General features: G+C 38.2%; 1 pseudogene; it reads left to right on the plus strand.

The window, feature by feature from the left end:
- Positions 1 to 206: 206 nt before the first annotated feature.
- LOC132302076 (small nucleolar RNA R71) lies at positions 207 to 305 on the plus strand (annotated as a pseudogene).
- Positions 306 to 23,334: the final 23,029 nt, after the last annotated feature.

The raw sequence follows: 23,334 nt of genomic DNA on the forward strand, positions 1-23,334 counted from the left end.
AGCCAACACTCTTCCTACCACTAGAATTTCTACCATTCTTCGAAGATAAAGTACGATACAAAGAATTTTCACTCATGCTCTCATAAAGACGCCACACGTCATCCTCATGCTTATCAATGTAGGAGCCACCCATGAAAGCATCAACCATGCCTTTGTAATTGTCCGATAAACTCTCAAAGAAATATTAAACTAATTGTCATTTGGGCATGTCATGATGTGGACACTTCCTAAGCAATTCATTAAAGCGTTCCCATGTCTCATGAAATGTTTCTCCATCCCCATGTGAAAATTCTCGAATTGAGGTTCTCATGGCATTGGTCTTAGAAACCGGATAATACTTCTTCAAGAACTCTTGTTGCATTTCTGCCCAAGAAGTTATTGAAAAAGGCCTAAGATTGTTAAACCAATATTTTGCATTGTCTTTAAGGGTAAATGGAAAAAGTTGCCTGAAGACCTCTTCCGTCATATCCGTATATTTTACGGTGGAACATACTTCAAGAAACTCATCCAAATGCTTGTAAGGTTCTTCACTTAGAAGTCCATGATAGTTATGAAGCATTTAAATGGTTTGTGGCTTAATTTCATAGTGCTGTGCTCTAAATGGTGGCAATTGAATGCATGTGGGTGCATTATATTCATTAGGCACATAGTGATCTTTTAACGCAAAGGGATGATTGCCTTGGTTGCCTTGAAAGATGGGAGGTGGTGGAGCATAGATTGGCCTTGGCATTCCCAATGGAACTTGGCCTTGTTGTTGTGGTGGATGAACATATGGCCTTGGCATACCTAATGGTACTTGCATGTTATCATGATGCACATTAGGGTGGAGGATACCTTGTTGGTCTATGTGACCAAGGTCCTCCACATGGTCCTCATTGTGTCCTTCCATTGATGAAATGGATTGACTAGAACTACCTCTTCCCCTAGGGTTTCGAACAATGGATTCAAGATGAAAATTTAAAGGGACAAGAGTGGGTCTCAATGATCTACGACCATGCATGCACAATGCAACACGACAAGCAATGACAACAAACACTTCACCTTCATAACAAATAAATAATTAACAAACTTCCTCCACATACAATGTTCATACTCCCATGCTTTAACAAAATGCAAGAAAAGTAAATTGCCTCCACGCGGGCTCACAATTTATCTAAGAATTGAATTACAATCCTCCACGCAGGCCGACGATTTAACTAAGGGCTTGAGTAAAGAAAAACTCACAAAGGTACTTTAGCACTTCAACTCCAAATTTATAGCTTAGCTTAGCAAATTTTTTTAGATTTTTAGCATTTTTCCTTGCTTGCCAAGCTCCTTTGCTTGAATGCTCCTTTACTTGCTTCCTAGCTCAATGCTCCTTGTCAATCAAAAACAAACACAATAAGTAACAAAAATTAAAAACAAAGTAAAGACACGATCAAAAGAGTACTAATTCCTAATTGATTCCACAAATACGACGTTGCCAAACAATCAATCCCCGGCAACGGCGCCAAAAACTATGGTGTCTTTCTCGGAGGTCACACAAAACAATGCACAAAACTTTGAATTTGGAAATTAGTGTCAAGTGGGCACCATAATTTAAATTTATAAACCACTTAACACCAATACTATGTAGTATGAGTGAGAAGGGATCGTCCCAAGGGATTGAGTTGTCGTACTAGCTTGAGGAATCAAAATTATGGTTAGTAGGTCGAGTGATCAAAATAGTGGTTGGTTGGTTGAATTAAACTAGATGTAAATTAAACTAAAGTAAGCAACAATGTAATAAAGAGAATAAAAGATAGAGAGATCTTGGGTTTTAAAGATCACCACTAAGCATAGTTTTTCTACACCTTCAATGAATGATTAATGAGGGGAAGAATATGTATTGCAATAAAGTGTGTGTGTGTGGTTGTTTCAACAAGCATGGATGACAAATTAAGCATATATTGTCTAAACAACCTGGTGGATAGCACAACATATCAAATTAAGCCATTAATCCTTTCTTTAAGCTTACAATCCAAACACATCACAAGGTTAGAGATACATGTTACTTGCTTTTCATAAATATGGAATATCAACAACAAGCATGGATTGTCCTCCCATTTAATAACTACACTACAACTAAGCTAATGACATGAAATTAAACTAATTAAACTAAGGGAGAGGCACAATCCATTAAGCAATGAGTATGAACCATCAAATAGACCACAAGAACATGACATTAAGCACTATGTCTTGACAATCTCTAGATCTATAGCATCAACACACATAGACATGCATCAATAACACAAGAAATAGAGACAAACACATGAACGTCTATTCTAGCATACATAGACATGTGGATAGAATGAAATGATCAATTGGAATCATTAAATCACATAAATCATTGAATAAACAAGATCTATATATATAAAAGTGTCAAGACATGAATTACAATACAAATCCCCTCAAAAATACATAAATCTAGAAGTAGAAAGCATGCTTAGGGCTAACTCTAGCCCCAAGAGGATGTCTAGCCACTCATGGATGATGTCTTTTAACCCTCAAAGGCAAGCTCCATGGAAGAAATCTGCTCCTTGGTTGATGAAGAGTCTCCAATGGTGTCTCTAGCCTCCTCCTCTTCTTTTCTTCCTCTCTAAGAGTAGCCTCTCTTTAATCTCTAAAAATGCTTAGCATCCTCCTCAAAAAGTGTATCATATTCTTTATATAGGTAGGTCAAGTGACACACAAAATGAGCTGGGGTCGTGCAGCAAATATTCCCCAATGACTGGATAAGGACAGCTTTCAATGAGCTAGAAATTTAACTTTTTCGCACTGGAGGAAGTTCGATCGATCGAACATTGGACTTTGATCGATCGAACATGGCTGAGATCTACCGAACTGAAGTTGGATCGCTCCTCAATGGCGGCACCTTTTTGGATAAAAACAAATCTGAGATATTTTGAAGATATTTTTGGAAAAAGGACAAAAGTGGTTGGTAGGGTGGTACAACTGGATAAGATCAATCATTTGGATAAGGACAAGAATGTTCAATCAATCGAAGAAGGAAATTGGATCGATCGAACTTTTGAGATCTTTGAACAGGGACAAATATGGCTCAGATCTATCTTGAAGTGCTGAAATCGATGAAAGTTGGATCGATCAAACTTTTCTTAAGATCGATCGAAGTTGCTGAAATTCTACCCTTTGCTTCCTTTTGCTCTACTTTGCTCATTTCTTTGATTAATCCCAGAATTGCTTCAATTATGCTCTTATTTGGCTGAGTGAGCTTATTTTGGGGATAACTACTTGAAAATGGAAATAACACGAAATTAATACAAAACGGTAAAATAAAGTAGATAAAGGTTCTAGAATACCTAAGCTTAAGGGGTTTAAATACGCACTTTTCAGCGCTCATCGCATTCATATCATATATCTTGGAGATGAGACTAGAGACTCGAGAGAGCTTTTACACATCTTTGGGAGTTCTTCCATTCTTCTAGGGTTTCCATCAAGAAGGAGGTCATTCCTACCATGGAGATAGCCTTTGAGGGTTGGATAACTACTTCAGTGTGTGGCTAGACATCTTCTTGGGGCTAGAGTAGCCCCTAAGTTTGTTTCTTATACTTAGTTCTTTGTATATTCTTGGGGATTTACTTGTAACAAATATTTTGATCTTGGATTTATATACCTTGTGGTTTCTACTTGATGTGTATGGATTAATGCTTCCAATTGATTATATATTTCTACTCATATGTCTATGTATGCTAAAACGGATTATTCATGTGCTTTTCTCTAGATTTAATGGAATTTATGCATGTCTATGTGTATGGATGAAGCTAATCTAGTGATGATCAAACATAGTGCTTAATTGAACACTCTTGCAATTTATTTGATGGTTCACACTTGTTTCTTGATGGAATGTGCCACACCTTTAGCTTATTTAGTTTAATTTCCATGTCTTTAGTGTAGATGTAATGTAGTTGCTTTAAATTTATAGATAGGTGGGCAATCTATTCTTGTTCCTTGGTGTTCCATACTTGTGAATACAAAGGGTGTATGCTTCTAAATAGTTGTGTGTGCATAAATTATGGTTTCATTGAATGGATTTTGGTTTCATTTGATAGGTTATGCTTCTCATATGAATTGGCTAGACAATCTATTCTTATTTGCCATCCTTGCCTAGGTTCAATTAATGTCACACACACAAACACACAAGTTACACTTCAATTTCCCCATTGATATACAATTGCTAGTTGTGATACCCCTCGGATCCGAGACACGGGTTGATCAAGTCCGACCCAAGTCCGCGGGATATCAAACAATTAAAGTATTTTAAATCGAACACGGAATACAAAATTGTTTAAGAAATAAAAATTTAAAAGCTGAAAGGAACTAGAAATAAATATCTTCCAAATATAATTATAAAAATCCAAGCTCAAAACCTCTGTAAGTTTACAACTCGGGAATCCATCTATTGGACCCCTTATAAAATTCTCAAATAGGAGTTTAAATCATAGAAATAAATTCTACAGCTAACATAGAGAAGATTCCTACATAGTCAGAGGAATGAATATCTGTATCTGCTCTACACGTCCAAGCTCTAACCTTAGAACTGACGAATACCTGAAAAATAAAGGAGTGGGTCAGGCCCACATGCAAGTCCTGATCTACTACAATCCAAACAGTAATCCGATACGCAGATACATCCTAGGAAGACTCAACCATATCTAGAGTAGTCCATATATGTATATAGTGCACACTAGTAGGACGCTCGATAGTCCAATAGGTTTGTCTCAGCCTGAATAAAAGGCAACAAGCAAATACGCACCCTAAGGTGGGCATGAGTACCTAGACCTACCAGGGAACAATACCTATGTCCAGTTATCCATCCCAAGCGATATACGCGCCCTAACCATGGTCCTGAGACTCAAGCTCATACCATGGCACATAAAATAAATATATAAAGTCCGTACTCCTAATACAAAATATCATCCATCTGTATAGTGGTCTGATATATGTAACACAAATTCATCCTGAAACCATAGTAAGTCATTCACTTTATTTGATTGACATGACACAAGTAGGTGATGGACTTAACATTTATGGTTAATCCATACCTTAATCCAAATTGGGTCGGACTTAGTGTTTTGAACTAATCCCTTCCCAATATAGGTAGGTCTTAGTGTTTTGAACTAAGCCATCCCTAATATGACACCGTCCCATACCGGTTCATATACATCCATATAAGTAGGACTTAACCTCTTTATGGTTAATCCAACTCATTCCAAATTAGGTAGGATTTAGTGCTTGAACTAATCCATACCTAGTATGTCACCGTCCCATACCGGTACATACAATCCTCCAATTAACATAGTCGATAAAACAGTAATACATGCAAACCAACTATACTCCAGAATAAGCATTTAATATAACCTATCAAGTTTAGGATCAAATTATGCACACAATATAAAGTTTAGAAATCCTAAACCAATTCCTTTAAGCTGATAAAAATTTACTGAGCATTTAACTCCTCCAAACTGCGTAGTTAATTGAACCACACTATATAATCAACATCCATCCTCCAAAATACGTATCATTATAATTTGATACATATATATCAATAATAAGCATTCATTATAGAGCCTAAACAAAATCAATATTCCAATAATGTAATCTGCAAAATAAGTATAAGCATTCACATCCTCCAAGTTGTCCGTATCTGCCGTAGTTGAATAACAAGGTGAAAATTAACTTGATTCAACACAAATTCAGTTAAATTTAAGTAATTAATGTTACTTACAATCCTATTTATATATGTTTAATCCTAATTAAATCATATACAAACGATCCTCTAAATTCTCTAGTGTAAACAGTTTAATATTCAAAGTGCAACCGGTAAATTGCTTGCCTAACTGTGCATTGACCAATCCTTAATTAAATTATGAATTTATGTTTCTCTATTGTTTAATGGATCTACAACACATGTATCCATCCATTAATTCAATTCAAACCATTTAAAACACCCCACGCAGCCAAACAGTGCACTAAACCAAAACTGAGCGCATCCGGGTGAGAGCACTGCTCAAATCGCCTCAAGAGCTGGCTCTGGACTATTGGAGCCGGCTCCAAAACAGCCAGGAGCCGGCTCCAATCCTTTAGGAGCCGGCTCCAAAGGCTTAGAGGCGGCTCCTAGGTTTTCTGGAGCCTGCTCTTGCTCCTTTGGACACCGTCATCTGTTCTTGCTTCATCTTCTTCGACTCTGGTATTTAACAGAGCCTCTGGAATGTTTTAATCAGTTGTTCTAGGGTCCAATAAAAGTTATAGATTAATCCTAACCCACTGATAAACAACCATGATTTGAACTAGACTCAAGTTTGGAAGCCACAATTACAGAACGTTCAAATAGCAACCTTAAGTAACTTACAACAGATTTATTTTGTAAAAATCAAAACTATTTTAAGATCTTGGTCCAGGCTTTAAACTCACTCCTAGATTAGTTACAAACCATCCCACATATAATTTACAACCTTAGTTTACCACAACCTGAATCACAACTATAGAAAAAAACAGATTAACAGAGAAGCAGAAATAGGCAAAACAGTTATCTAACGAGTATTTAAACCAGATTCTTATATGCATAAAACCATGATATTATGTTTGTTTACAATTGTTTTAGCCTTTATTAAGTCCCTGAAGTCCTCCTAGGCATGCGCAGAACACAGATTAAAGAGATAGAGCAGAACAGAAACTTGCCTCTGATTTCCGATTGAAAATCCAAAACTGTTATCTCTAGCAACTTCGGCAATGTCAATAGTTGTTATCAACCTCTGCCACTCCTAGTTAAATCTAGAACTCCTCCTTGATTCCCTACCTTATTCTCTTAAAGTTCTCTCTGTATTCCCTCTGTATCCTTTTGTACGTGAATATAGTGAATATGGTTTACAGGAAACCCTAGCAGACGTATACTTATGTATTTATAGGCTTAAGTTGAAACCCTAAATTAAATCTTAAACCAACTATATGTCGGCTCCAATCCTAAACACGATGTAAAACATAAAACCCTAATTACCAAAACAGTGCATTTACATAAACACGTAAAGAAACAAACCCAAATACAATTTAAGCAATTAATTAAAGAAAACACAATTTAAAACAATTAATGGAAGAAAAACACATTTAAGTTAATTAAAAATAAAACAAATCAAATGAGCAAATAATTAATTAATTAAAACAAGCAAATAATCAATTAACTAAATAAAAATAATTATATTAAATTACAGGATTGTCCTTTTAAAATTAGGGGTATTACATTCTTCCCCCCTAACAAAAGGAATTCCGTCCTCGGAATTCGCTCTTACCTTCTTCCCATAATTCAGAAAACTGCGAGTGAATGACATCCTCCCGTTCCCAAGTGGACTCAGCCTCATTGTGATGACTCCACTGAACACGCACCAAAGGGATAACCTTATTACAAAGGATTTGATCCCGACAGTCGACAATACAACACGGTGACTCCAAATAAGTTGCATTCATGTGTCAGAATCCTAAATCCCAACTATTCTAAATACTCCATAATGCAAAACACTTAAAGTAACCAAAATATTCAGTAAAGCAAAACACATAAGCTAAAACAAAAATGCTCCATATTCTTCCCCTTTTTAGATTATCGTTCTATTTTGGGAATTCCTCCTTCTAAACCAAACCTACCATATAGATTTACACCAGTTCCTTTGTAAACTCCTTGGTAACCATCCTGTCTCAACACAACGTAATTCAGAACAAATATTTGTTCACCCTTCAAATCCAATCATTCCACTATGATAATCATCTATTATGACAACATACACTTTCCAATATAGTTTTAAAACAGCTATGTATATATCACCAAAAATTCTATTACAGAACGCAATAAAGATAGCCAAATCCAATAGTTCACTTTATTAAAAAGTTTCCCAAACCATAAACTTCTAGAAGCTTAATCATAAAATATTCCTTAACAAAACCAGTGTATTTGATCAAAGCCATACTAAACTTTTAGTAATCCTCCTTTACCACTAGTAATTCATATTACTCTTAAAAGAGCCTTCCTCTATGTGAGTCGGTACCCTCCTACTGGGACGGCCCAATATCTCCTCGTCTAGGACACTGCCTGCAAGTATGACCAAATTCACCACAAGTATAGCAAGTACCCCTAAAAGTACCAAACGGCCTCCTCCGTTGGTTTGTCTGTGGGCGATACCGTTCTGCCTGTGGTCCCCCATTCGGTTGTCTCTGAGCTAGTCTGGTACACTGGTTGGATGTATGCCCAAACTCTCCACAGGCAAAGCATTGACCTTGTAACACATTCTGCACCACTGGTATTATTTCGGGTGCCTGCTGAACGTGTGTCTGACTCTGAAATGCAATTGCTACACCTTCAGCTACAGCCTGAGCAATGATGTAAACTAGCTGAGGAGAATACCCTGGATTCCTGCCCTGATTGTTGGCCCGATCATGAGACTCCTGAGTATGCTGAACATCCTCGTGTTCTACGTGCAACTGACCATCTTCCTCCTGCTCTTCCTGAAACCTAGGCAGTTGTTGCTCTTTCTCCAATTGCTGACGCCGTAGGAGATACTGTTGCCAACGTGCCGCTCTTCTTTCCTTTCGAGTTCCTTGTACAGTCTGTCCTCTATTATCCATCTGTTCACACACAAAGATAGACATCAGTACAACTCACTAGAACCGTAAAGAATACAATGAATCCTAACCAAAAACTCTAATCAAGAGATAACACTACGCGGAAGACTTAATACAAAATGTCTTAGAGACACTTGAACCTGGAGTGCTCTGATACCAACTGTGATACCCCTCGGATCCGAGACACGGGTTGATCAAGTCCGACCCGAGTCCGAGGGATATCAAACAATTAAAGTATTTTAAATCGAACACGGAATACAAAATTGTTTAAGAAATAAAAATTTAAAAGCTGAAAGGAACTAGAAATAAATATCTTCCAAATATAATTATAAAAATCCAAGCTCAAAACCTCTGTAAGTTTACAACTCGGGAATCCATCTATTGGACCCCTTATAAAATTCTCAAATAGGAGTTTAAATCATAGAAATAAATTCTACAGCTAACATAGAGAAGATTCCTACATAGTCAGAGGAATGAATATCTGTATCTGCTCTATACGTCCAAGCTCTAACCTTAGAACTGACGAATACCTGAAAAATAAAGGAGTGGGTCAGGCCCACATGCAAGTCCTGATCTACTACAATCCAAACAGTAATCCGATACGCAGATACATCCTAGGAAGACTCAACCATATCTAGAGTAGTCCATATATGTATATAGTGCACACTAGTAGGACGCTCGCTAGTCCAATAGGTTTGTCTCAGCCTGAATAGAAGGCAACATGCAAATACGCACCCTAAGGTGGGCATGAGTACCTAGACCTACCAGGGAACAATACCTATGTCCAGTTATCCATCCCAAGAGATATACGCGCCCTAACCATGGTCCTGAGACTCAAGCTCATACCATGGCACATAAAATAAATATATAAAGTCCGTACTCCTAATACAAAATATCATCCATCTGTATAGTGGTCTGATATATGTAACACAAATTCATCCTAAAACCATAGTAGGTCATTCACTTTATTTGATTGACATGACACAAGTAGGTGATGGACTTAACATTTATGGTTAATCCATACCTTAATCCAAATTGGGTCGGACTTAGTGTTTTGAACTAATCCCTTCCCAATATAGGTAAGTCTTAGTGTTTTGAACTAAGCCATCCCTAATATGACACCGTCCCATACCGGTTCATATACATCCATATAAGTAGGACTTAACCTCTTTATGGTTAATCCAACTCATTCCAAATTAGGTAGGATTTAGTGCTTGAACTAATCCATACCTAGTATGTCACCGTCCCATACCGGTACATACAATCCTCCAATTAACATAGTCGATAAAACAGTAATAGATGCAAACCAACTATACTCCAGAATAAGCATTTAATATAACCTATCAAGTTTAGGATCAAATTATGCACACAATATAAAGTTTAGAAATCCTAAACCAATTCCTTTAAGCTGATAAAAATTTACTGAGCATTTAACTCCTCCAAACTGCGTAGTTAATTGAACCACACTATATAATCAACGTCCATCCTCCAAAATATGTATCATTATAATTTGATACATATATATCAATAATAAGCATTCATTATAGAGCCTAAACAAAATCAATATTCCAATAATGTAATCTGCAAAATAAGTATAAGCATTCGCATCCTCCAAGTTGTCCGTATCTGCCGTAGTTGAATAACAAGGTGAAAATTAACTTGATTCAACACAATTTCAGTTAAATTTAAGTAATTAATGTTACTTACAATCCTATTTATATATGTTTAATCCTAATTAAATCATATACAAACGATCCTCTAAATTCTCTAGTGTAAACAGTTTAATATTCAAAGTGCAACCGGTAAATTCCTTGCCTAACTGTGCATTGACCAATCCTTAATTAAATTATGAATTTATGTTTCTCTATTGTTTAATGGATCTACAACACTTGTATCCATCCATTAATTCAATTCAATCCATTTAAAACACCCCACGCAGCCAAACAATGCACTAAACCAAAACTGAGCGCATACGGGTGAGAGCACTGCTCAAATCGCCTCAAGAGCCGGCTCTGGACTATTGGAGCCGGCTCCAAAACAGCCAGGAGCCGGCTCCAATCCTTTAGGAGCCGGCTCCAAAGGCTTAGAGGCGGCTCCTAGGTTTTCTGGAGCCTGCTCTTGCTCCTTTGGACACCGTCATCTGTTCTTGCTTCATCTTCTTCGACTCCGGTAACTAACAGAGCCTCTGGAATGTTTTAATCAGTTGTTCTAGGGTCCAATCAAAGTTATAGATTAATCCTAACCCACTGATATGCAACCATGATTTGAACTAGACTCAAGTTTGGAAGCCACAATTACAAAACGTTCAAATAGCAACCTTAAGTAACTTACAACAGATTTATTTTGTAAAAATCAAAACTGTTTTAAGATCTTGTTCCAGGCTTTAAACTCACTCCTAGATTAGTTACAAACCATCCCCCATATAGAAAAAAACAGATTAACAGAGAAGCAGAAATAGGCAAAACAGTTATCTAACGAGTATTTAAACCAGATTCTTATATGCATAAAACCATGATATTATGTTTGTTTACAATTGTTTTAGCCTTTATTAAGTCCCTGAAGTCCTCCTAGGCATGCACAGAACACAGATTAAAGAGATAGAGCAGAACAGAAACTTGCCTCTAATTTTCGATTAAAAATCCAAAACTGTTATCTCTAGCAACTTCGGCAATGTCAATAGTTGTTATCAACCTCTGCCACTCCTAGTTAAATCCAGAACTCCTCCTTGATTCCCTACCTTATTCTCTTAAAGTCCTCTCTGTATTCCCTCTGTATCCTTTTGTACGTGAATATAGTGAATATGGTTTACAGGAAACCCTAGCAGACGTATACTTATGTATTTATAGGCTTAAGTTGAAACCCTAATTTAAATCCTAAACCAACTATATGTCGGCTCCAATCCTAAACACGATGTAAAACATAAAGCCCTAATTACCAAAACAGTGACCATTTTTGTATTGTCGAGGTGTAGGGGGACCCACAAGCTTGCTTGGGTACCCCCGTGTCATCGACGTCACAGATCTGTGACTTTTCGAATTTCTCATAACAGTTCGATCAATAGAAGATTTCTTAGATCGATCAGAGCAAGATCAATCGAACTTAGTTCTGATCGATCTGAGTTGGATTGATCTCATACTTTCCTGATCGATCGAACTTCACAGATTTGCTTATGCACACTTCATACACCATCCATAGTCTTCATGCTAGTTTATTGATGCCCAATGCCTTTGTTTTCCACATTGGATGCGTTTCATACTTATACTGTTTAGCATGTTTCACTTAGTCACTGATTATTTGGCTGCATCTTCAATTGTATAAATTCATGTCCATTATTCTGAGTTATCTATCTGACTTGACATACATGTTTCTATATACTGCACTTAAATTCTTTATTTTTATCTTTTATTGACTTCTATTGCAAGTGTTTCCTTTTCTGTTTTGTAGGTTATGACACGCGTTAAAACAGTTGCCCGTCAACAGTACGAGCAGAGAGTACGTGATAAGCGCCAAATATTGTATATTCAAGCGCCCTAAATTGTATTAGAAAAGTCCGTTGTATGTTAATTTATGTAGATTATCTTCATTTCTATGTTTTTATGCATTTTCAGGTTCCTTGGCCCAAAAGGAGCAAAAATAAGGTGTTGTGGAATTTTGATCAACAATGTGCTCAAAAGCTGAATTTCAGGCAGCAGTGGAACTCGATTTTGATTGCCACTTTTGACCCAGAAAGCTCGAGATCTGGACTTCCATTATAAAATGGCATATTTAGAGCTCTGAATTAGCTTTCTAAACTTCAAACGGTTTGTCATTCGGAGCTCGGAGCAGAGAGTTATGGCCTTGTTACCAGAGGTGCGCAGAACTGCCTGGCAGCAATGAAATTCTGCCTTGATCTTCATTTTCGACAAACCATCCTTGAGAATTGGATCTCCACCAAAACATGAAGTATTTAAAGCTCTGAATTAGCTTTCCAAATCTTCAAACGTTTCATCATTCGGAGTTCGGAGCACAAAGTTATGGCTGTTTAACCAAAGTAGGTCTGGGCGGAGCAAGTGAAGCATGGAGCTTTTTACACTAAATTCGAGTGCTCGAGGCCTTGCTTCGAGTGCTCAAATTTTGGGCAGATTGTTGTTCGGGAATAGCCCATTTCAGCCACTTGCACTCTACATTTACCAACTTTTGATTTCCCTATTGATGAGGTGGTTGAGGATGTCTTTTGGGGGAGAGAGAGAGGCCTTATCTATAAAAGAGAAGAGAAGGAAGGCCACACAAAATTCATTAAGCTACATTTTGCAAGATAGAGGAGAGAGAAGAGAGCAAGAAAAGAAGGGGTTCTTCAAGCTCCAAGAAGGTTGCACGAAAATGGCCATGAAGATGGAGCTTCTTCCTTCTTCTAGCTTGGCAATGGGTAACTAACTCCCTATCTAGGGAGGTGATGAAGCCCTACTTTGTAAGCAGGTCTTAGTTTTGGTTTAATCATGGGAAATATGTATATATATGGCACTTTCATGGTCTAGAGCTTGTATTTGATGTAATGAACATAAACTCTTATAAATGATCATGTTGAATATATTATCTTCTCTTAGAGTGTATGTTCTCATAGTTGTATTGCTTTCATTTCCATAGTGACAATGGAAACAAGATTGTGAAAGTGTTTTTATTGGCATGTATTTGAGAATCCTGTTAGTCCATAGCTTAGGGTCCCCCTTTGATGGATTTATTCTTGATTCTTAGCTCCATGTGCTATCACCATAGTTATTGAGGGGTTTGATAGTCCCTAGCTTAGTGAATATGTGAAGCTACAATTTCATTTAAGTAGTCAAGCATGTATAACTTTGAGGGATTATGCTTAAATCTTGATTCTATGAAATTCTTGGAGATAGTGTAGTAATTTTGTATTGCTACATATCATTGCCATATATCTAATTTGTTTCCCAAGTTAACCACATACTAGCCAACCAAACCGGCGCTGGATTGGCTTGACTTTCATGTGCCCCCTTCGGTTAATAGAGTAGGGAGTGGATTCATCTCCCTAGTCTTTTCTACTTGTATCTCACTTCTTTACATTCCTTGCAATCTACTAGTTTATGCATCTTTACATTTCTAGTTTAGTGACAAACAAACAAACCCTTATTACCCCTTATCATTCTAAAAGTATTCTAGACTCTTAGGTTGCCGTAGACTAGCGCAGTCCCAGTGGTTCGACTTACCCGACCAATAGCCCTATTTTACAATGATTCGTGCTATTGCGAAGGTTGATGTATGATTGACCAACCGATCAATTTTTGGCGCCGTTGCCGGGGACTGCAAACGGTTTAGCGACCAAAGTTCTAGGGTTAATTTTAGTTTGATTGTGAATATTGTGTCTTGTGAATACTCCTTGTGTATTTTTGATCATCTTCATGTTTGTGAGATTCTAGGGACTCGAAACTCGCCGTGGGAACGCTAGCAAATTGTAAGTCTAGAGGCCCCCGGGTAAGTCTTGTGACTTCTAGTTTCGCATTGTGAATATTGTGTATGTGTTTAATTTAGCTTGTGAAGCCCTTGTCGAGGCTATTTTTATTTTACTATATTGCAAAGCATCGGTCCTTGTCGTGGCCATTTATTTCCAATCTTGTTGATAATTGAGGAGAAAGAGAATATCATTGTATGTGGAGTTGATGATAAAGAATTGTTGTGTTGATTATGTTGTGTGTTGTTGATGTTTAACTCCTAGATGGAGAATAATTATCTCCCAACTCAATTCTACACACCACATGCGTTTTGTGCTTTTTGCTCTAGTAATACACATCATACAAGAGATTGTCTCCCAATGAGACAATTCTCGGATTTTTATCTAGAGCAACCAAATGTAAATTTCTCTGAACCGGGTAGTGATCCATACTTCAATGGTTATAACTCGGGTTCAGGAGATCAACAAAACTTCTTGTGGCATGACATAGGAAATTCAGCCCCACAATCTTTTGGGCAACATTTTCACTCCAATTTTCAACCCAATAATCATTATTTCCAGCCCTCTTTTCCTTTTCCACCGTCTCCATTGGATGAGCTAATTGTTGCTAACAAACAAATGATGGAGTCTATGCACACGCAAATGATGGACTCCAACAATCAACTATTGGCTTCCCTTGCTAGCATGCAATCCACAGTAGAGTCTATCAATCAAGTGGTACCATATCACCAGTCCCAAGTTAGTGCAATGATAGATGACCAAATATCTCAAATTCAACAAAGGATTAATGCTAAAAATCATGAAGAGGAGGAAACATTTTCATTTGAATTTATGGCCAATCCAAAAGAAAATTCTATGAATGATGAGATTACTCCTAGTAACTTTCATCATGAGAATGATCAAGTGGTTATTACATGTGAAAATGATGAAATGGTGGTTGAAGATCAAATTGTTGCCCCACATCAAAATGAAGCAATTGTGGTTCAAAATGGGAAAAATAATGATGTAGAGATTGTCTACCCTACTCCCAAACAGCCCCTACAAAATCCTTTAGTTGATGCACCTCCTTTAATGGAGGATCCTTTAAAAGCTTGCTTAGCTCATTTCAATTATGAGGATTTTGATGTTGATAAGTCTATTTGGGTGGTAAATTCTTTGTTTAATATTCCTCCACCCATTCACTCTCTTCCTTGGGCAACATCAAATGTATCCCTCTCTTGGGAGCTTGCACCTCCTCTCATTCCTTTACTTGAGTTATCTCAAGCTATTGAGCCTGAGCCGCCGGATAAGTGTGAGGAGGATGTTGAAATTCTGAAGGATAATTGGTCGAGCATACCCGTGCTCAATATGACCCTTCACAAGTCTTTGCTTGATGTGCCTTCATTTGATCCACCTTTCCTTCATCCAAATCAGCCCCTAAATAATCCAAAGTTCTTCATTGAGGATGAAGAGTGGATTGAGGTCTTTCCATTACCTCTTTCCAACTTTTGCCTTCAAGCTCTTTTTCGTCCGCTTCCAAAAGAACTTTCTTACTTAGGGAAGCTTGAATATCTAGAGAGACATGGTATAGGGTAAGAAGGACTAACTTGATCTCGGTGTGTCTAGCTATCGAGATTTTTGAGGATTAGTGCCTGCTCTAACTTCGTCTAGCTATCGACATTAAATTTAGCAAAGCAAGGGAATAAATTCTTTCGATGTTCCAAGCTTCTCTACCTTCTTAAATTGCTCGTGCCTTGAAATTTTCTGGGAAATGGTTTCGATAAGCCAAAAATTTGATTTTTCTAAAATGGTCTTCAGTTGTGTTTCGCAATTTTAGACTGGCCTCTTAGACCTTCTCAGCTCTAATTTTCATTCCCGGAAATTTCCATCACTTTTGAGCAATTTCATAGGATCTTTGGCATGCAACTCATGTGCACAACCTCTCCTTTTCAATGCATTGTTGAATCATGGTTCCTCAAAAAATTTCATGCATTAGAGAGAAGCTGCAAGGTTTGAAAATTTTCTCAAAACTTTCCAGGCATTGGAGATGAAATGCAAAGTTTGAAAATTTTTCATCCAGGCATTAGAAATGTTGAGCAATTTGACAATTTTTCCAAAAATTTTCTATCCATGCATTGGAGAGGTGTTACATTTTGAAAAATTTTCCAATTTGATCCATGCATTAGAAAGAAGTTGAAAAGTTTTCCAAATTTTTCTAAAAATCCATCCATGCATTGGATTGGAATAATGTGTCAAGTTTCAAATTTTCCATGCATGGCTTGAATTTAGGACTGACATGCAAATTTTCAAAAATTCTCTATGCTTAAAATTTTCATTTTTGAGAATTCTATCCATTTTGCATCATGTTGAAATGTTTTAAGCTTGAAATTTTCATTTTTGAGAATTCTATCCATTTTGCATCATGTTGCAAAAAGCTTGAAAATTTTCTTAAACTCATCCATGCATTGTGTGCAGTGCAAAGTTTAAAAAAAATTTCATCCATGCATTGGAATGGAATGAATTTGCAAAGTTTAAAAATTTTCTTCAGAAATTTCATTCATGCTTTGTGTGATGTTGTAAAAGTTGTAAATTTTTCCATGCAATTTAAATTCATGCATGCATCATTAAAGAAAAAAAATTCCATGAAAAATTTCCATGAAAAAATTTCATTTCCTATGAAAAATTTCAATTTTTTCCATCCATGCAAAATTTCAATCCATTTCATCCATGCACTCAAAATCCAGCTATGCAAATCCATCCATGCAAGATCTTCCATGCATTCAAGTTGGCTGAAACATTCAATCTCCAAGTGCCAATTCATTTCCAAGCTACTGAGCCAATTTCGTGCCCTCCAAATTCCAGTTTGAGTGCTCCAAATGTCTTCACCATCAATCCCAAGCTCACTGCCTAATTTTGGAGCACTCTAAATCCCATTCAGATTGCTCCAAATTACCACACCAATTTTGCATGCATCACTGCCTTCATTTAGAGCACTCTAGCTTCCATTTGGAGTGCTCTAAATTTTCAGCCCTTCATTTGCAGCCACTGCCTCATTTTTTTAGCACTCTCAATTCCAGTTAGAGTGCTCGAATTTCCTACACTACCATGCCGAGCCCACTGCCTTCAATTTGAGTGCTCGCAGGCTCAGTTCGAGCACTCGAATCTGCTTCCTCACTCTCTTGTCAACCATAAGCCCATTTCTCCAACCCAACCACCATCTTACCCGACACCGATCCATCTCTCCCAACCCATGCAAACCAACCCAACTCATCTCCAAACCAACCCAACTCATCAAACCCTCCACCACCTTCTATCCTACTCTCCAACACCATCTCACCAACGCACCACCACCCAACACCATCTCACCTCCACCCTCTGCATCACACCAACCACTCTCCATCACCATCTCACATCCACCCACAAACCTATATGCCGAGTGCTCGATCAACCCCACCATCAACCTCCCTCCCATTCACCCACTCTCGGCACCAACCTAAGCCACCACCCACCATGCAAGCTCCAACCCAAACCACGACCACCATGCCACTTCTCCCAACACAACTTCATGACCTGCATCAACCCTCACCATCTCTCTCTCTCTCTCGGCAACTTCAAGCTCCCTCAACTCACCACCATTCAAAACCCACCAACCATGCCAACCCTCACCACCCACCAACTCGGCTTCGACCTAACAAACCACTCCATCCCACACTCACATCCACCTCTCTGTTTGTTTTTCGAGCACTCAAAGCCAAGCTTCGAGTGCTTGCAGCTGCATTCAGCTTTCAGCTCACTCAATCCCAAGCCTTCGCAGCCACCCCATGCAAACCACACCCTGTATGCAAGCTTCGCAACTCATCATCCACACCATCCCAACTCTCTGCAACCCACTTCTCAACTCACCCATGCTTGTACCACCTCACCACCTCGCACACACAGAACCATGCAACCATGCATGCATCAACTCAAACCTCAACTCCTATCTCTCTCCTCAACCCAACGCACCCAACCAACCTTCCAACCTTCTCTCTTTCTCGGCCTCTACAAACCAAACATCACCACCTCTTGCAACACAACAACAACCCACTTCCTCAACCATGTATGCCCATGCATGCCTCCACAAACCCACCATCCAACACCATGCAACACTACCACCTTTCGGTTTCCACCACAACCCTTCCCATGCAGCCACCTACCGAGTGCTTGAGCACTCTCAAGTAACCCCAACCACAACAGCCGAGCCCACTACCGGATTTTCGAGCACTCGAAGACCCACTTCGAGTGCTCGAACCAAGCTCCACCTCCTCTCTCTCTCGGTACCTCCACAATCCACCATGCTCTCATTAACCCAACAACCATGCATTCCCACGCAACCCTCTTCAAACCAAACTCCCCAAACCACCCTCCAACTCATGCTCACCACAACCCAAACCATCAACCTCCTCTCGGCATCTCTGCAGACAACCCCACCAACCCTCCTCTCTCTCTCGGCAACTACACCCACCACCACCCCTCACCTCCATCAACCCACCCCAACCCTCACCTTCTCACTCTCGGCATTCCCACTCTACCTCCCTCATTTTCCTCACCACCCAACCATCTACACCATGCACCAAACCAACCCCACCCCAACTCACCTCACCAAACCATGCCACCCTTTCAAACATGTAGCATCAACCACAAACATACCACTACACACCACAACTTAGCTCCCGGCATCTCTCCACCTCACAACCAAAAACAAACCACCCAACTCTCATCAACCCACAAACCCACCACCATCCACCCCTCAACCACCTTTAACCTCCCAAACCTTCACCAATCAACCACCATGCAACCACCTTTCTCCATCACTCTCGGCAACTCAAACCAAACCAACTCACCTTCTCTCCACCTCTCCACCATGCAACCACCTCTCACCCTCATCTCAACCAACCTACTCCAACACCCACCCCACCTCTCGGCAACCCCTCCACCCAACCACCCTCATCTCACCCCACCTTGCATGCAAACATGCACCACCACCCCACCTTTGGCATGTAAGTTCAAAAAAAAAAAAACAAAAAAAAAATACATAATACTTTATATATATATATATATTATAAAAAATAATAAAATAAATAAATAAATAAATAAAATAATAATAACAATAATAACTATACTAAATTAAAAAAAAAATAATAATAAAAATAAAAATTTTTAGATTTTTATCTTGCACTAAAATTCAGGTTAGTATTTTTATTTCTGTTTTGGTTTTTCTTATGAAGCCTATGCTTTTACTTGTGTATAGTAGTTATGTTTTGACAGGTCTTCCTATCCAAGTTTGGGGGACGCGTTTGCGCATTCACATCGATGGATATTTTTGCATTCGTCACTCCACTTGGTAATATTGTTCTTTTACCTTCTTTGCTCTTATTTTGTTTCACTCGTCTTCACACATTGAGGACAATGTGACATTCAAGTTTGGGGGTGCAATAGGACATTTTTGGTTTCACATTTTTGCTAAGCAATGATAGTATGATTTGAACTTGTCGGGGATGAAGCATATGTTTGATACCTTGTATATAGAAGCAATTGAATTTTTGAAAATAAAGAAAAATTTGAGTTGAAATGATCATGTAGATTCAAATTAGTCTGTATAAATGTCTCAATTAAATTCTCGCTGGATTTGACACTCTTTTAAGCTTCACAATGCACAGATGCACATTAAAAACTTAACTGTGAGGCATGCAACTTAATCGACCTTGACCTTGGCCTAGTTAATCTGATTTGATGAACCTAATAGATGAAGATCTTTGGCATGATTTAAGTTGTCTAAAAAAAAAAAAAAAAACTGAGAAAGAAATAAAAAAAATGACCAGTTGACGTTCGTAGCCTTTCCAACTCGAGCTATTAAGCCCTTTGGAGTGTCTCTTCACTTAACACCCTGAAGCCATCTGGTTTGGGAGTTGTTGGCCTAACGCTTGCTACAGGGGTTGGTTAGAAAGCTTAAGGGACTTAAACATTGCACAGTCATTCAAAAAATAAACTGGTAATAAACATGGTTTGTTGGAGTTCGTAGCCTTTCCAACTTGAGCTATTAAGCCCTAGAAGTGTCTCTACACTTAGCACCCTAAAGCCGTCTGGTTTGGGAGTTGTTGGCCTAACGCTTGCTACATAGGTTAGTTAGAAAGCTTAAGGGACTTCAGCATTGCACAACCATTCTATGTTTCGCTTATGAGTTACAATAAATTGTCAACAAGCAACAAAAGTTGTCTTGTAAATAAAATCATGCCTTAGGGACCTCATTTAAAGGGGAATTCAATGATTTGAAAACTTGTGCTTGGAAATTGGAAAAGAAAGTAAAAGCTGCATGTTGAGAATCCAATCCACTTTCACTGAAGTTAGAGTTGATTTCCATTTAAGAGATGACAATTGAGTTATTTATATGGACTATGATGTTGATACATGCATGTTGAAATGTGTTTAGTATCAATGCTTCATATATGCAAGGTAGTCTTCCCAATAACCCCATCTCCAACTCTTTTTCTGTTTCAAGTTATTTTTGAGCTATGTATATATCTCATTTTACCATGGATGATATTTTTATAGTAGCATGCCCATGGTTGTCTTTTCATTAAGTTTTTCATTGTAGTTTTGCTAAGGGACTAGCAAAATGTAAGTTTGGGGGTGTGATAAGTGCCGAATATTGTATATTCAAGCGCCCTAAATTGCATTAGTAAAGTCCGTTGTATGTTAATTTATGTAGATTATCTTCATTTCTATGTTTTTTTGCATTTTCAGGTTCCTTGGCCTAAAAGGAGCAAAAATAAGGTGTTGTGGATTTTTGATCAACAATGTGCTCAAAAGCTGAATTTCAGGCAGCAGTGGAACTCGATTTTGATTGCCACTTTTGACCCAGAAAGCTCGAGATCTGGAATTCCATTATCAAATTCCATATTTAGATCTCTGAATTAGCTTTCTAAATCTTCAAACGGTTTGTCATTTGGAGCTCGGAGCAGAGAGTTATGGCCTTGTTACCAGAGGTGCCCAGAACTGTCTGGCAGCAATGAAATTCTACCTTGATCTTCATTTTCGACCAACCATCCTTGAGAATTGGATCTCCACCAAAACATGAAGTATTTAAATCTCTGAATTAGCTTTCCAAATCTTTAAACATTTCATCATTCGGAGTTTGGAGCGCAAAGTTATGGCTGTTTAACCAAAGTAGGTCTGGGCGGAGCAAGTGACGCTTAGAGCTTTTTACACTAAATTCGAGTGCTCGAGGCCTTGCTTCGAGTGCTCGAATTTTGGGCAGATTGTTGTTCAGAAATAGCCCATTTCAGCCACTTGCTCTCTATATTTACCAACTTTGGATTTCCCTATTGATGAGGTGGTTGAGGATGTCTTTTGGGGGAGAGAGAGAGGCCTTATCTATAAAAGAGAAGAGAAGGGAGGCCACACAAAATTCATTAAGCTACATTTTGCAAGATAGAGGAGAGAGAAGAGAGCAAGAAAAAAAGGGGTTCTTCAAGCTCCAAGAAGGTTGCACGAAAATGGCCATGAAGATGGAGCTTCTTCCTTCTTCTAGCTTGGCAATGGGTAACTAACTCCCTATCTAGGGAGGTAATGAAGCCCTACTTTGTAAGCATGTCTTAGTTTTGGTTTAATCTTGGGAAATATGTATATATATGGCACTTTCATGGTCTAGAGCTTGTATTTGATGTAATGAACATAAACTCTTATAAATGATCATGTTGAATGTATTATCTTCTCTTAGAGTATATGTTCTCATGGTTGTATTGCTTTCATTTCCATAGTGACAATGGAAACAAGATTGTGAAAGTGTTTTTATTGGCATGTATTTGAGAATCTTGTTAGTCCATAGCTTAGGGTCCCCATTTGATGGATTTATTCTTGATTCTTAGCTCCATGTGCTATCACCATAGTTATTGAGGGGTTTGATAGTCCCTAGCTTAGTGAATATGTGAAGCTACAATTTCATTTAGGTAGTCAAGCATGTATAACTTTGAGGGATTATGCTTAAATCTTGATTCTATGAAATTCTTGGAGATAGTGTAATAATTTTGTATTGCTACATATCATTGCCATATATCTAATTTGTTTCCCAAGTTAACCACATACTAGCATGTTAATAGAGTAGGTAGTGGATTCATCTCCCTAGTCTTTTCTACTTGTATCTCACTTCTTTACATTCCTTGCAATCTACTAGTTTATGCATCTTTACATTTCTAGTTTAGTGACAAACAAACAAACCCTTATTACCCCTTATCATTCTAAAAGTATTCTAGACTCTTAGGTTGCCGTAGACTAGCGCAGTCCCAGTGGTTCGACTTACCAGACCAATAGCCCTATTTTACAATGATTCGTGCTATTGCGAAGGTTGATGTATGATTGACCAACCGATCAGTACGACCCCGTATAGATGAGGGGGCAGGACCTTCACATGCTCCAGATCCAGCTCCAGGGTATGTTAAGCATGTTAAGCAGCCCAAGCATTTAGAGCAGTACGAGGAGCCAGCTCCGGCTCAGTCTGACCACTCTGTCTCTTCCACCTCTACATCTTAAAACCTTGGAACATAAAAACTTCCCCTCACTCTCCTCTTCATTAACCCTAAACTTATTTTTCATTTTTAGCTTGGTTGCTTGGATTATAGAGATTCAATTCTCTATTGAGGTAGGGGTGGTAGTAAGTTTATATTTTAAGTGTTTTAAAATCCTTTGGGGTTTAATATATATTGTATACATGCTTTGTAATGACCCGGATTTTCGGATAAATTTTTTTCCATTGTCTTTTCCCTTCTGAATTTGGTTTCTTGTCGATTAGTGTCTTCTCAAGTGCTCTGGAATGACTTCCGAGACTCTTTTCTTTGGATTGACGACTTCCTTTGAGGAACGAGTCATTTCCACATTTTTCGTTTTTTGACACTATTCACTTTTCGTCCTTTTCCCTATTTCATCTTTTTCCTTCTTTTGTCTTTTCCCCGTTTGTCACTTTGTTGGCATAACTACACCTTTTGTGTTCGGAGTTGGTTTTTGACTTCATGTATCTTCATCTTGAGTGGTTTCCGTAAAATACATATCTTTACTTTTGTAGTAAAATACTCAGGTTGCTCCTAGTGTCCATAGGGGCATGGATGCACAGTTCTTTGGAATCTTTTTCTTTTCTTGGGATGTTTTTCATAAATATCTTTTGAAGATATTTTATTTTAGGGGTTTTTAAGAAAATAATTTTGGAAGATATTTTCATTCTGGGTCATTAG

The sequence above is a fragment of the Cornus florida genome, unplaced genomic scaffold (genome assembly GCF_030987335.1).
Source record: "Cornus florida cultivar Cherokee Brave unplaced genomic scaffold, ASM3098733v1 CherokeeBrave_3.0.0_Hap2_Chr03, whole genome shotgun sequence".
In the NCBI taxonomy this organism is placed as follows: Eukaryota; Viridiplantae; Streptophyta; class Magnoliopsida; order Cornales; family Cornaceae; genus Cornus; species Cornus florida.